We start from the raw sequence: 15,381 nt of genomic DNA, 5'->3' as shown, positions 1-15,381 counted from the left end.
TATTCCACTCATCCACTTTTATCCTGTAAAACAAATCAGGTATATGGTGACCCTTGATTGTAATTACATTGACACTATGGTAAGCTACACTTGGGCATAGTTCACCACCATTTTTGAAGAAGATTGATATGCTTTACAAGTGGTGGATGTGCTTTCCTCATGAACTCTCTTTACAAGTTTTCTTTATATATTTGGACAAAGCTTCAGTAGGAATACTTTCTCCTAGGAGGGATCTTCCCTGGGAGCAAATTAATAGGACTGTGCCATTCATTTTGGAAAGGAAGCTCTTCAGCTTTTGTTTGCTAAAGGCATGCTAGAAAGAGGAGTACTGTGGAGATACAGTAGGCCGATTTTCTTAAGAAAACTGGTGGTACTTGTTTACAATTTTGAGGAAAACAATTGGATTGATAGAAGGAACCCCATGACAATAGCTCTCCATAGTGTCAGTTTAGCATGGGCGATACATGATGGCTAAGCAAGGAACTGATTGCTGAGTCACATGGAGGAACACTCTCATGGTGAACCAGTGAGAATTGACTTGAGTAACTTGAATCGTACATAACATGGCTACTCCAGCACCAGTGTTAGGGTCTCCTGCCCTGTGCTGCCACGTCGTCATGGCAACCGGGAAACAAGTGCTAGCGGAGTAACCTGAGCGCAGCTGATACTCCGGTTCGGGTCTTTTGCTGTGCAGTGGTTACAGGCTCTGTGCACGGCAGGGGATCCGGTGCTGGTTTTTGTGCTCACAGTCTGTGAGGTCTGAGTGGGGCGTGGACAGCACCTGCTATATAAGGCCTCTTCTCAGGTTAAGCAGATGCTGCTGAATCTTTGTTGGTTAGTCAGTTCCTGAAAGTTAGCCAGTACTGTGTAGCTTTGTATTTGTTGTTGCTTACTGCAAATAGGCCTGGGGATTTGGTACTACACTCTGCCAATCCAGACCTAGCAGTAAGACTGGAGTCAGTCGTTTAACTTGCTGGGGTTCTTTTGCTACTCTGTGAACTTAGCAAGTTTGCGGCTGTATTCTCAGATTTGCCTGCCTAAATCCTGTCTCACTGTGCAAGGAGTTCAGGTGTCAGTTTAGTGGCAGTAAGCTGAACCTGTGCACTGCAAGTGAGGATTAGGATTGTGGAGACTCTCCTTGTGTCTATCATTCCATCTCTGACCAAGGAGTTTACTGCCACACCCGTTGGTAACCCTTTAGGGTTTTGCTGTTGCCCTTAGCAACAGCATTTTGGGTTCTCTACGTATTAAAACACAACATCTTGCTTTTTCCATCTGAGCATTACTAATAGTAGGGAGACACCCAGTTTCTTAGCCTCTGGGCTTCTCTGTTCACTTTGTGTTTATTTTGTTACCCTATCACCTTCTGTGTACGTAATGTCATATTCCCCAGTCTGTCTGTAATTTCATTTGTTTTGCATCCCTATCCGTTCAGACACCAGTACATTCCTGCAGGCACTGGTGTGCATAACAGTTCAGACACCAGTACATTCCTGCAGGAACTGGTGTGCATAACATATTCAGCAGCCTAATACTCCTGTTGAAATTTTGTGGGAATATGGAGCATACCCCTCAAAATACATTGCAACAGGTGGTCGATCAGGTGCAGGTCCTGACTCGACAATTTAATGATTTGTCCATTAAAATGCACACCTCCCAGGCCGCTGGCAGAGCTCCCGCAGCAGCAGCACCTTCAGGGGTTAAGGAGCGAAAGTAAATCTCCCGGATCGTTTTTCTGGAGATCACTCGCAGTTCTTTTGTTTCAAGGAGAGCTGCAAGCTATACTTCCGGCTTAGGCCTCAGTCTTCTGGGTTGGAGATTCAGCGGGTGGGCATAGTGATTTCCTTGCTACAAGGAGACCCACAGGTCTGGGCATATGGGTTGCAGCCTGACTGTCCGTCGCTTAAAAGTGTTGATGCTTTTTTTTACAGCACTGGGCATGTTGTATGATGACCCTGACAAGACGGCCTCAGCCGAGGCTCAGATTTCGATCCTTAAGCAAGGGCGAATGCCAGTTGAGGTTTACTGTACGGAGTTTCGGAGGTTGGCCCATGATACCCAGTGGAATGACCCTGCCCTGAGACACCAGTACTGAAGAGGTCTTTCTAACCAGATAAAAGACCAACTGGTACAATATCCCTTGCCTGATAGCTTGGATCAGCTCATGCAGTTATCCATCCGGGTGGATAGACGACTGAGAGAGCGTAGGCTTGAAAGGGAGACCGAGGTTTCCTTCTTTCCCAAGGGAACCTCAGACTCTGAGGAATTTTCCGAGGAGCCTATGCAGATTGGGGCTACCCGCCTCTCCTCGCGTGAGAAGACGCGGAGGAGACAGCAGGGGTTGTGTTTGTACTGTGGGAATAAAGGTCATGTGGTAGTATCATGCCCAGAAAAGCCGGAAAACTTCAGGGCCTGAGGGTGATGGGAAATATCCTGTCAGGCCAGAAGTCAGAATTTCCCAAGAAGACTTTTATCATTCCGGTGACCTTGAAGATCCTCGGTCAAACTGTCAAGACTGAGGCCTTTGTGGACAGTGGGGCCGACGGGGTTTTTATGGACCGCCAATTCGCCCTGAAACACTCTGTTCCCTTAGTACCCTTGGCATCGGAAATTGAGATTTGTGGGTTAAACGGGGAACCATTATCCCAAGGTAAAATTACCTCTTGCACTAGCCAGATTTCTTTGTTTATTGGAGCCACACACTCTGAAAAATTGTCCTTTTATGTGACTGTCTGTACTTTTGCCCCATTGGTGTTGGGGTTACCCTGGTTAAGGGCCCACAATCCTCAATTTGACTGGGTCTCTGGGGAGATTCTTAGTTGGGGTACTGATTGTTTCAGGAGTTGCTTGAGTCTTCCAGTCAGGCTCTCGCAGCTAAGTTTGCCAGGATTGCCAGGGTGTTATGCAGATTTTGCGGACGTGTTCTCCAAAAAAGTTGCAGAGGTACTACCTCCCCATCGCCCCTATGACTGTGCCATTGATTTGTTGCCAAATGCTAAGCTTCCCAAGAGCAGGTTGTACTCCCTGTCACGTCCTGAGACTCAGGCTATGGCAGAGTACATTCAGGAGAACTTGGCTAAGGGATTTATCAGACCTTCACAGTCTCCAGTTGGGTCGGGGTTCTTCTTCGTGGGTAAAAAGGACGGTTCATTGCGACCCTGCATCGACTTCAGGGAATTGAACCGTATCACGATTAAAAACTCATACCCACTGCCTCTCATTTCGGTCTTGTTTGACCAGCTTCGTACTGCCACCATTTTTTCTAAGATTGACCTACGCGGTGCGTACAATCTAATCCGAATAAGAGAGGGGGATGAATGGAAGACTGCCTTTAATACCCACTCAGGGCATTATGAATATTTGGTGATGCCTTTTGGGCTCTGTAATGCCCCGGCAGTCTTCCAGGATTTCATGAATGATGTACTCAGGGAATATTTGGATAGATTCTTAGTTGTATACTTAGATGACATCCTAATCTTCTCCCATTCCCTGGAGGAACATCGGAAGCATGTACGCTTAGTCCTCCAGAAACTCAGAGACCACCGGCTTGGGGCAAAGCTGGATAAGTGCGAATTTGAAGTTCAGCAAATCGCATTTCTAGGATATATTATCTCCCCAGAAGGTTTCCAAATGGAGGGTTCCAAGGTACAGGCAGTCCTGGATTGGGTGCAGCCCACTAGTTTGAAGGCGCTTCAGCGTTTCCTGGGCTTTGCGAATTTTTATAGACGATTTATCGCTGGATTTTCGTCTATAGTGGCGCTCTTGGTGGCACTCACTAAGAAAGGGGCGGATGTTGCTCACTGGTCTTGTGAGGCCAAAGCGGCTTTTGCCCGTCTGAAAAGGGCATTTGTCTCGGCCAAGGTGCTGCGACACCCAGATCCAGAGCGTCCTTTTGTGGTGGAGGTGGATGCCTCTGAGATGGGTATTGGGGCAGTGCTCTCTCAGATGGGAGTGTCTGATAATCGCCTTCATCCCTGTGCTTACTTTTCCCGTAAATTTTCGCCTGCCGAGATGAATTATGACGTGGGTAACCGGGAATTGTTGGCTATTAAGGATGCACTCGAGGAGTGGAGACACTGGCTTGAGAGGGCTAAGTTTGTGGTCTCAATTCTCACCGACCATAAGAATCTGGCATATTCAGAGTCAGCGAAGCGTCTCAATGCCAGGCAGGCACGATGGGCTTTGTTTTTTGCTCGCTTTAATTTTTTGATAACATATCGCCCTGGGTCAAAAAACATCAAGGCTGATGCGCTCTCGCGGAGTTTTGCTCCAATCCAGGAGATCACCGAGGAGCCGTTGCCCATTGTGTCCCCATCATGTATTAAAGTGGGCATTACCCAGGACCTCTTGTCATTAGTCCTTAGAGCACAGGAGCAGGCTCCTCCAGACCTTCCGGTAGGTCTTTTGTTTGTGCCTCCTAGGTTAAGACAGCGAGTGTTCCTGGAATTCCATGCCAAGAAGTCGGCAGGTCACCCGGGTATTACCAGAACTCGGGAGTTGCTATCTAGGGCGGTGTGGTGGCTCTCGGTGGCTAAGGATGTGGATCAGTGGGTTCGGGCATGTGACATCTGTGCCCGAAATAAGACTCCTAGAGGGGTTCCTGTTGGCCCATTACATCCACTCTCTATCCCATCTAAGCCATGGACCCACATTTCAATGGATTTTGTGGTGGACTTGCCCAAATCCTCGGGGATGACAGCCATCTGGGTTGTCGTTGACAGGTTTTCGAAGATGGCGCACTTCGTTCCACTGGTTGGGCTGCCATCGGCCAGACGCCTGTCTGAATTATTTATGCTGCATGTTGTGCGTCTCCACGGGTTGCCACTTGATGTGGTCTCTGACCGCGGATCCCAGTTTGTGGCCAAATTCTGGAGGGCATTTTGTTCCGATCTCCAGATTTCTGTCAGCTTGTTGTCAGGCTACTATCCGCAGTCTAATGGGCAGACTGAAAGGGTGAACCAGTCCTTGGAGCAGTTCCTCAGGTGTTATGTCTCCAAGTGTCAGACTGACTGGGTTGCTCATCTGTCAATGGCGGAGTTTGCCTATAACAACGCGGCTCACTCTGCTACAGGGATCTCTCCCTTCCTTTGTGTGTATGGGCATCATCCTAAGGCCAATTCTTTTGACCCCCTGGACTCCACGCCTGGTGGTTCCTCTGTGGTTTCGGTCCTTAGAGGTATTTGGAGGAAAGTGAAGAAAGCCCTTGTGTCTGTGTCATTAGTGACCAAAAGGGTTTTTGATAAGCGGAAAAGACCCTGCAGCTTCAAATTAGAAGACTTCGTCTGGTTGTCTACCAAGAATTTGAAGTTGAGACAGCCATCTCATAAGTTAGGCCCCCGGTTCATCGGCCCTTATAAGATCACCAGGGTTATCAATCCGGTGGCATTTCAGTTAGATCTGCCCCGTTCTTTGGGTATCAATAAAACATTTCATTGTTCCCTTTTAAAACGGGCGATTAGTAATCCTTCTTCCAGTGGAAGACCTTCCCCTCTTCTGATACGTGGCCAGAGGGAGTTTGTTGTTGAAAGGATTCTTGACTCCAAGATGGTTCGGGGTCGGCTGTCATTTTTGGTGCACTGGAAGGGGTATGGCCCGGAGGAGCGGTCATGGGTGCGCAGTTGTGATCTTCATGCCCCCAGACTGATACACTCTTTCTTCTCGCAGTTCCCCGATAAACCCGGTGGTAGGGGTTCTTTGACCCCTCGTCAGAGGGGGGGTACTGTTAGGGTCTCCTGCCCTGTGCTGCCACGTCGTCATGGCAACCGGGAGACAAGTGCTAGCGGAGTAACCTGAGCGCAGCTGATACTCCGGTTCGGGTCTTTTGCTGTGCAGTGGTTACAGGCTCTGTGCACGGCAGGGGATCCGGTGCTGGTTTTTGTGCTCACAGTCTGTGAGGTCTGAGTGGGGCGTGGACAGCACCTGCTATATAAGGCCTCTTCTCAGGTTAAGCAGATGCTGCTGAATCTTTGTTGGTTAGTCAGTTCCTGAAAGTTAGCCAGTACTGTGTAGCTTTGTATTTGTTGTTGCTTACTGCAAATAGGCCTGGGGATTTGGTACTACACTCTGCCAATCCAGACCTAGCAGTAAGACTGGAGTCAGTCGTTTAACTTGCTGGGGTTCTTTTGCTACTCTGTGAACTTAGCAAGTTTGCGGCTGTATTCTCAGATTTGCCTGCCTAAATCCTGTCTCACTGTGCAAGGAGTTCAGGTGTCAGTTTAGTGGCAGTAAGCTGAACCTGTGCACTGCAAGTGAGGATTAGGATTGTGGAGACTCTCCTTGTGTCTATCATTCCATCTCTGACCAAGGAGTTTACTGCCACACCCGTTGGTAACCCTTTAGGGTTTTGCTGTTGCCCTTAGCAACAGCATTTTGGGTTCTCTACGTATTAAAACACAACATCTTGCTTTTTCCATCTGAGCATTACTAATAGTAGGGAGACACCCAGTTTCTTAGCCTCTGGGCTTCTCTGTTCACTTTGTGTTTATTTTGTTACCCTATCACCTTCTGTGTACGTAATGTCATATTCCCCAGTCTGTCTGTAATTTCATTTGTTTTGCATCCCTATCCGTTCAGACACCAGTACATTCATGCAGGCACTGGTGTGCATAACAGTTCAGACACCAGTACATTCCTGCAGGAACTGGTGTGCATAACATATTCAGCAGCCTAATACTCCTGTTGAAATTTTGTGGGAATATGGAGCATACCCCTCAAAATACATTGCAACAGGTGGTCGATCAGGTGCAGGTCCTGACTCGACAATTTAATGATTTGTCCATTAAAATGCACACCTCCCAGGCCGCTGGCAGAGCTCCCGCAGCAGCAGCACCTTCAGGGTTAAGGAGCGAAAGTAAATCTCCCGGATCGTTTTTCTGGAGATCACTCGCAGTTCTTTTGTTTCAAGGAGAGCTGCAAGCTATACTTCCGGCTTAGGCCTCAGTCTTCTGGGTTGGAGATTCAGCGGGTGGGCATAGTGATTTCCTTGCTACAAGGAGACCCACAGGTCTGGGCATATGGGTTGCAGCCTGACTGTCCGTCGCTTAAAAGTGTTGATGCTTTTTTTTACAGCACTGGGCATGTTGTATGATGACCCTGACAAGACGGCCTCAGCCGAGGCTCAGATTTCGATCCTTAAGCAAGGGCGAATGCCAGTTGAGGTTTACTGTACGGAGTTTCGGAGGTTGGCCCATGATACCCAGTGGAATGACCCTGCCCTGAGACACCAGTACCGAAGAGGTCTTTCTAACCAGATAAAAGACCAACTAGTACAATATCCCTTGCCTGATAGCTTGGATCAGCTCATGCAGTTATCCATCCGGGTGGATAGACGACTGAGAGAGCGTAGGCTTGAAAGGGAGACCGAGGTTTCCTTCTTTCCCAAGGGAACCTCAGACTCTGAGGAATTTTCCGAGGAGCCTATGCAGATTGGGGCTACCCGCCTCTCCTCGCGTGAGAAGACGCGGAGGAGACAGCAGGGGTTGTGTTTGTACTGTGGGAATAAAGGTCATGTGGTAGTATCATGCCCAGAAAAGCCGGAAAACTTCAGGGCCTGAGGGTGATGGGAAATATCCTGTCAGGCCAGAAGTCAGAATTTCCCAAGAAGACTTTTATCATTCCGGTGACCTTGAAGATCCTCGGTCAAACTGTCAAGACTGAGGCCTTTGTGGACAGTGGGGCCGACGGGGTTTTTATGGACCGCCAATTCGCCCTGAAACACTCTGTTCCCTTAGTACCCTTGGCATCGGAAATTGAGATTTGTGGGTTAAACGGGGAACCATTATCCCAAGGTAAAATTACCTCTTGCACTAGCCAGATTTCTTTGTTTATTGGAGCCACACACTCTGAAAAATTGTCCTTTTATGTGACTGTCTGTACTTTTGCCCCATTGGTGTTGGGGTTACCCTGGTTAAGGGCCCACAATCCTCAATTTGACTGGGTCTCTGGGGAGATTCTTAGTTGGGGTACTGATTGTTTCAGGAGTTGCTTGAGTCTTCCAGTCAGGCTCTCGCAGCTAAGTTTGCCAGGATTGCCAGGGTGTTATGCAGATTTTGCGGACGTGTTCTCCAAAAAAGTTGCAGAGGTACTACCTCCCCATCGCCCCTATGACTGTGCCATTGATTTGTTGCCAAATGCTAAGCTTCCCAAGAGCAGGTTGTACTCCCTGTCACGTCCTGAGACTCAGGCTATGGCAGAGTACATTCAGGAGAACTTGGCTAAGGGATTTATCAGACCTTCACAGTCTCCAGTTGGGTCGGGGTTCTTCTTCGTGGGTAAAAAGGACGGTTCATTGCGACCCTGCATCGACTTCAGGGAATTGAACCGTATCACGATTAAAAACTCATACCCACTGCCTCTCATTTCGGTCTTGTTTGACCAGCTTCGTACTGCCACCATTTTTTCTAAGATTGACCTACGCGGTGCGTACAATCTAATCCGAATAAGAGAGGGGGATGAATGGAAGACTGCCTTTAATACCCACTCAGGGCATTATGAATATTTGGTGATGCCTTTTGGGCTCTGTAATGCCCCGGCAGTCTTCCAGGATTTCATGAATGATGTACTCAGGGAATATTTGGATAGATTCTTAGTTGTATACTTAGATGACATCCTAATCTTCTCCCATTCCCTGGAGGAACATCGGAAGCATGTACGCTTAGTCCTCCAGAAACTCAGAGACCACCGGCTTGGGGCAAAGCTGGATAAGTGCGAATTTGAAGTTCAGCAAATCGCATTTCTAGGATATATTATCTCCCCAGAAGGTTTCCAAATGGAGGGTTCCAAGGTACAGGCAGTCCTGGATTGGGTGCAGCCCACTAGTTTGAAGGCGCTTCAGCGTTTCCTGGGCTTTGCGAATTTTTATAGACGATTTATCGCTGGATTTTCGTCTATAGTGGCGCTCTTGGTGGCACTCACTAAGAAAGGGGCGGATGTTGCTCACTGGTCTTGTGAGGCCAAAGCGGCTTTTGCCCGTCTGAAAAGGGCATTTGTCTCGGCCAAGGTGCTGCGACACCCAGATCCAGAGCATCCTTTTGTGGTGGAGGTGGATGCCTCTGAGATGGGTATTGGGGCAGTGCTCTCTCAGATGGGAGTGTCTGATAATCGCCTTCATCCCTGTGCTTACTTTTCCCGTAAATTTTCGCCTGCCGAGATGAATTATGACGTGGGTAACCGGGAATTGTTGGCTATTAAGGATGCACTCGAGGAGTGGAGACACTGGCTTGAGAGGGCTAAGTTTGTGGTCTCAATTCTCACCGACCATAAGAATCTGGCATATTCAGAGTCAGCGAAGCGTCTCAATGCCAGGCAGGCACGATGGGCTTTGTTTTTTGCTCGCTTTAATTTTTTGATAACATATCGCCCTGGGTCAAAAAACATCAAGGCTGATGCGCTCTCGCGGAGTTTTGCTCCAATCCAGGAGATCACCGAGGAGCCGTTGCCCATTGTGTCCCCATCATGTATTAAAGTGGGCATTACCCAGGACCTCTTGTCATTAGTCCTTAGAGCACAGGAGCAGGCTCCTCCAGACCTTCCGGTAGGTCTTTTGTTTGTGCCTCCTAGGTTAAGACAGCGAGTGTTCCTGGAATTCCATGCCAAGAAGTCGGCAGGTCACCCGGGTATTACCAGAACTCGGGAGTTGCTATCTAGGGCGGTGTGGTGGCCCTCGGTGGCTAAGGATGTGGATCAGTGGGTTCGGGCATGTGACATCTGTGCCCGAAATAAGACTCCTAGAGGGGTTCCTGTTGGCCCATTACATCCACTCTCTATCCCATCTAAGCCATGGACCCACATTTCAATGGATTTTGTGGTGGACTTGCCCAAATCCTCGGGGATGACAGCCATCTGGGTTGTCGTTGACAGGTTTTCGAAGATGGCGCACTTCGTTCCACTGGTTGGGCTGCCATCGGCCAGACGCCTGTCTGAATTATTTATGCTGCATGTTGTGCGTCTCCACGGGTTGCCACTTGATGTGGTCTCTGACCGCGGATCCCAGTTTGTGGCCAAATTCTGGAGGGCATTTTGTTCCGATCTCCAGATTTCTGTCAGCTTGTTGTCAGGCTACTATCCGCAGTCTAATGGGCAGACTGAAAGGGTGAACCAGTCCTTGGAGCAGTTCCTCAGGTGTTATGTCTCCAAGTGTCAGACTGACTGGGTTGCTCATCTGTCAATGGCGGAGTTTGCCTATAACAACGCGGCTCACTCTGCTACAGGGATCTCTCCCTTCCTTTGTGTGTATGGGCATCATCCTAAGGCCAATTCTTTTGACCCCCTGGACTCCACGCCTGGTGGTTCCTCTGTGGTTTCGGTCCTTAGAGGTATTTGGAGGAAAGTGAAGAAAGCCCTTGTGTCTGTGTCATTAGTGACCAAAAGGGTTTTTGATAAGCGGAAAAGACCCTGCAGCTTCAAATTAGAAGACTTCGTCTGGTTGTCTACCAAGAATTTGAAGTTGAGACAGCCATCTCATAAGTTAGGCCCCCGGTTCATCGGCCCTTATAAGATCACCAGGGTTATCAATCCGGTGGCATTTCAGTTAGATCTGCCCCGTTCTTTGGGTATCAATAAAACATTTCATTGTTCCCTTTTAAAACGGGCGATTAGTAATCCTTCTTCCAGTGGAAGACCTTCCCCTCTTCTGATACGTGGCCAGAGGGAGTTTGTTGTTGAAAGGATTCTTGACTCCAAGATGGTTCGGGGTCGGCTGTCATTTTTGGTGCACTGGAAGGGGTATGGCCCGGAGGAGCGGTCATGGGTGCGCAGTTGTGATCTTCATGCCCCCAGACTGATACACTCTTTCTTCTCGCAGTTCCCCGATAAACCCGGTGGTAGGGGTTCTTTGACCCCTCGTCAGAGGGGGGGTACTGTTAGGGTCTCCTGCCCTGTGCTGCCACGTCGTCATGGCAACCGGGAGACAAGTGCTAGCGGAGTAACCTGAGCGCAGCTGATACTCCGGTTCGGGTCTTTTGCTGTGCAGTGGTTACAGGCTCTGTGCACGGCAGGGGATCCGGTGCTGGTTTTTGTGCTCACAGTCTGTGAGGTCTGAGTGGGGCGTGGACAGCACCTGCTATATAAGGCCTCTTCTCAGGTTAAGCAGATGCTGCTGAATCTTTGTTGGTTAGTCAGTTCCTGAAAGTTAGCCAGTACTGTGTAGCTTTGTATTTGTTGTTGCTTACTGCAAATAGGCCTGGGGATTTGGTACTACACTCTGCCAATCCAGACCTAGCAGTAAGACTGGAGTCAGTCATTTAACTTGCTGGGGTTCTTTTGCTACTCTGTGAACTTAGCAAGTTTGCGGCTGTATTCTCAGATTTGCCTGCCTAAATCCTGTCTCACTGTGCAAGGAGTTCAGGTGTCAGTTTAGTGGCAGTAAGCTGAACCTGTGCACTGCAAGTGAGGATTAGGATTGTGGATACTCTCCTTGTGTCTATCATTCCATCTCTGACCAAGGAGTTTACTGCCACACCCGTTGGTAACCCTTTAGGGTTTTGCTGTTGCCCTTAGCAACAGCATTTCGGGTTCTCTACGTATTAAAACTCAACATCTTGCTTTTTCCATCTGAGCATTACTAATAGTAGGGAGACACCCAGTTTCTTAGCCTCTGGGCTTCTCTGTTCACTTTGTGTTTATTTTGTTACCCTATCACCTTCTGTGTACGTAATGTCATATTCCCCAGTCTGTCTGTAAGTTCATTTGTTTTGCATCCCTATCCGTTCAGACACCAGTACATTCCTGCAGGCACTGGTGTGCATAACAGTTCAGACACCAGTACATTCCTGCAGGCACTGGTGTGCATAACAACCAGTTAGCATTTTATATTGTCCAATTGCTCTAAGCATTTAGGGAATTAAGCATTGAAGTGCCCCGCTTCAATATAACACAGACAAAGATTATTCTTATCTCTCCAGAGATATACAAACTTTCCCGCTTAAATTGGTTCTTAAGGCAGTACAAGTGGATAGGAAAAGTTGAGGTCAAGCTTGAAGCTAGATCTGCGCAGATGTTTTTTTTTCATGAATCTCTCCCAGAACCAAAGGTCCAAATTAGTGTATTACATAGAGAAATATGCTAGGGTTGTTGCATACAGGGTAGCAACACATGTAAAGCTGATTTTATCCTTAATACAGTTAGAAAACACTTGCCAAAAAGTCACCACTAAACTTTTATTTTAAATGGAGTTCAAATGGTGTATTGCCCTGCTGTCAATTTACCCTATCTAAGGTGGAAGATACTGGAAGTGGCAAGGGTAACTCAACCTGGTTCATGAAACACTCTTGTGAATGCTTCTATGAAGACACTTCATATGGGAGAGGGTCATTCCTTTCCTTTACCAGAGTGAGAAAGCACATTCCAGAGCTTGAATGGTTAGCAAATAAATAATATATGACACATTTGCTCTTTTGAAGGAAAACCGTTATGTCAGAAGTTCAAACCAAATTCCTACAGGAAGACAGGTCTGGCAATCCCAGCAGGAGAAAACACCTCCCAATGTGACTATCCTGTGTGTCTGTGACTGACAGGACTTCAAATAGGAACTCTCTGCCAGTCACAGTAAAGCCAGTGCAGTATCATGGACTGTATCTGTCTTCACTGGCAGTGAGTTGGGTGGCAGATTTTACCTGTGGGTGCTGCAGTTCTGCAGCCCATAGGTAAAAACCACTACTGGTAACAAGACCCCTACCGGCTCGCTTTCTATTGCATAATCTGGTGGAGGAGTTTAATATAATGCCAAATTATACAATAGACAGCGGCAGAGCCCCAAATAAGTAATTTTATATATAACAAAATACCACCAGATTAGGCAAGATACTTAAAGTTTAATTTTAATAGCCAAAAAGTATGCTCTATCACTGATATAATGGATTTATTTTAATGGATTTGTACTTCTGCTCAGCAGGAATTTATGAAATGAACAATGGAGTCAACAGCCATAGTTGGAATCACCTGTTTAAATAATAAAATAGACTAAAATGAGTGCAATCTTATATTGTTTTTACCTTTGAAGTGAACAAAAACCTTTCATGTTACTTACAGTACCAAGTAGTCATCCCTCGAGCATTTGTTCTACCTCAAACTTAGCACAGAGGGATGACTGTTTGAAGAAAGACTTTATGGTACGAATCACGACAGCCAGCTACAACATTAATTTTCTTGTTGTTTTGTATCACACATCATCTACACATTATTGAATAGGTTAGGTGTGGTGCCTATTTATGTAACTATTATCCTTTTTCTTATGTGGTCTCCGACCAATATGTGTGCAGTCTATAGCTCCTAAAACATTAAGCATTCCTGCAAGACTATAGAAAAATAAGCTCAGTTCATGCCACTGTGACTTCTGGCTACAAATGCAGATGTAACCATAGGAGAGGGTCTCCAGGGCTATCATATATGGGTGTGATGGCAGCTGATATTTGGCTGTGATATGACCAGCACTGTAGAGGTGACTGACTGGAAGGAACTAGTGGCAAAAAATGCACAGCAGCTTGTGCAGGCCTGATATGGTATGTGACTATAGTGCCTGGCTCAAACTAATCCTTATCCACTTAGTTGACGATTTTCCCCTCCAAAAAAACTGCCCAGAAATTGTCATTTTTTATGAGTGAATAAGGTGAACAACATGAATTTAACCTTATCTAATGATTTTAGTTAAAAAGAAAGAAAACAAAAACAGTTTTTTGAAATTTTCTCAAACATCGAAACAAATGTTGGAAACATCTGTAACATGAGAACATCAGTAGTAACATCATGACCATCACATCATTACTTTTACACCCAAGACAGCAGCCAGGTACACAGGGAGGCTTGGTTTACAGTTACCCAGCTGCTGCTATTGTCTGCAGTTACTGGGTGGGTGGTCCTGCCGTGCTGACTGATCTGCAATGATCATCAGCACGTAAACACTGTTGGGAGGGTGCAGGGATGCAGAGGGACCTTCCAGTCCCTCTGAGAGCAGCAGAGGACGGAAGTTTCCTGTCCCTGCAGCTGCTAACACTGTTTATCTGATTGGTCACATCCTCTGCGACCAGATCAGATAAAGCACTTGCTGGTGTCACATCTGATGCGACCATGCCAGGCAAGTGGTTAAAGAACTCATACTGGTTTATTAAGTTATTACAATTGAGGTGACATATCTGTATGACCATGCCATCTGATACTGAATAGAGGTTTAACCACTCATGGGAGAACCTGGGCCTGTGTAGGCTCTGCAGTATCTCATAAATCTGCTGTTGGTCCTCTGTTTCTGCCTCCTGGTTCCTCCCAGTAAGGTGGTGATGTTGTGCTAATGTGAAGTATTAAATGGGCATTTTGGACATAATTTTTTGCTGGATTTGGTCAGTTTTGCAAACGGATGCTTAGTAAATCTGTGGTTTATATACTTGTCAATGTAAAGTTAGTGATAATTGGTCTGTATCTCTATTGCCAGACATTTGATTGTTTTTTCATTGGTTTGCCTATTAATAGATATGCGAGAATTGCAAAATCTTCAGAAAAAAGCCCCAAAAAAGAAAAAAATGCCTTTTGTAAACATAACCCCAAGAGTTTAATTGAATATTAGGGATTTATTTAGCCAATAATCATAGTGGATGCTCCAAATATGGAGAGGAAGACATTTTTCATTGAAACACACAGATACGCCAAGCTCTTAGATATATTATGATACTTTTGGATTATATATTTAGTATATTCTGGCAGATCTTGAAATAAATAGAAGGCATCTAAGTGGGAACACATATGCTAGGGTATTTTCTAATTTAACAGTTTTTAGCATTAAGAACGTAAGCAGCGTCAATTAGCACACGGTACGTTCATATCTATGACAGATGATGATGCTGAAAAAGTGCTTTTTGATCATGTTGAATTTGCCAAGCTGCCTGATGAGACTTCACTTGATTTGTACCATAAGATTTTGAGATTGAAGAAAAGGGAGATTGATCTCATGCTGCATGGCCAGTTCCTCTCTGACTACTACAGGAACAAAAAAATCCCAAGGGGGTTTAGAGTTAACAATGTCCCCACCATTGGTCACAATAACCTTGCGTTTTGCACCAAATGGTGTGGGGTTCTTAATAAATGTTCCCTAGACCTCATCCCACTGGTTATTGAGGAGGTCGGGGTTGAGCTAAAAAAAAGTCAGAGAGGAACTCACCGTATTTAATTCTGTACATCTGACCACTTTGGTACAAGACAATACCGACAAGTGGATTGACAAAGTTACTGAGCAAATTAATGTATATCAACAAGAACTGATTGTTTTTAAGAGAAAGAAGTTGGCAACAGTAAATTCTGACTATACAAACAATCAGGTCTATAGGTGGTTGAGGGGTGAGTCCAGGAGGAATACTGGACGTAGGACGTATTTACAATCCAGACCACAATACACTGGTA

This window comes from Pseudophryne corroboree, chromosome 6 (assembly GCF_028390025.1).
Source record: "Pseudophryne corroboree isolate aPseCor3 chromosome 6, aPseCor3.hap2, whole genome shotgun sequence".
In the NCBI taxonomy this organism is placed as follows: domain Eukaryota; kingdom Metazoa; phylum Chordata; class Amphibia; order Anura; family Myobatrachidae; genus Pseudophryne; species Pseudophryne corroboree.
The sequence above is the reverse complement of the archived record's forward strand: the minus strand, read 5'-3'. Positions refer to the sequence as shown.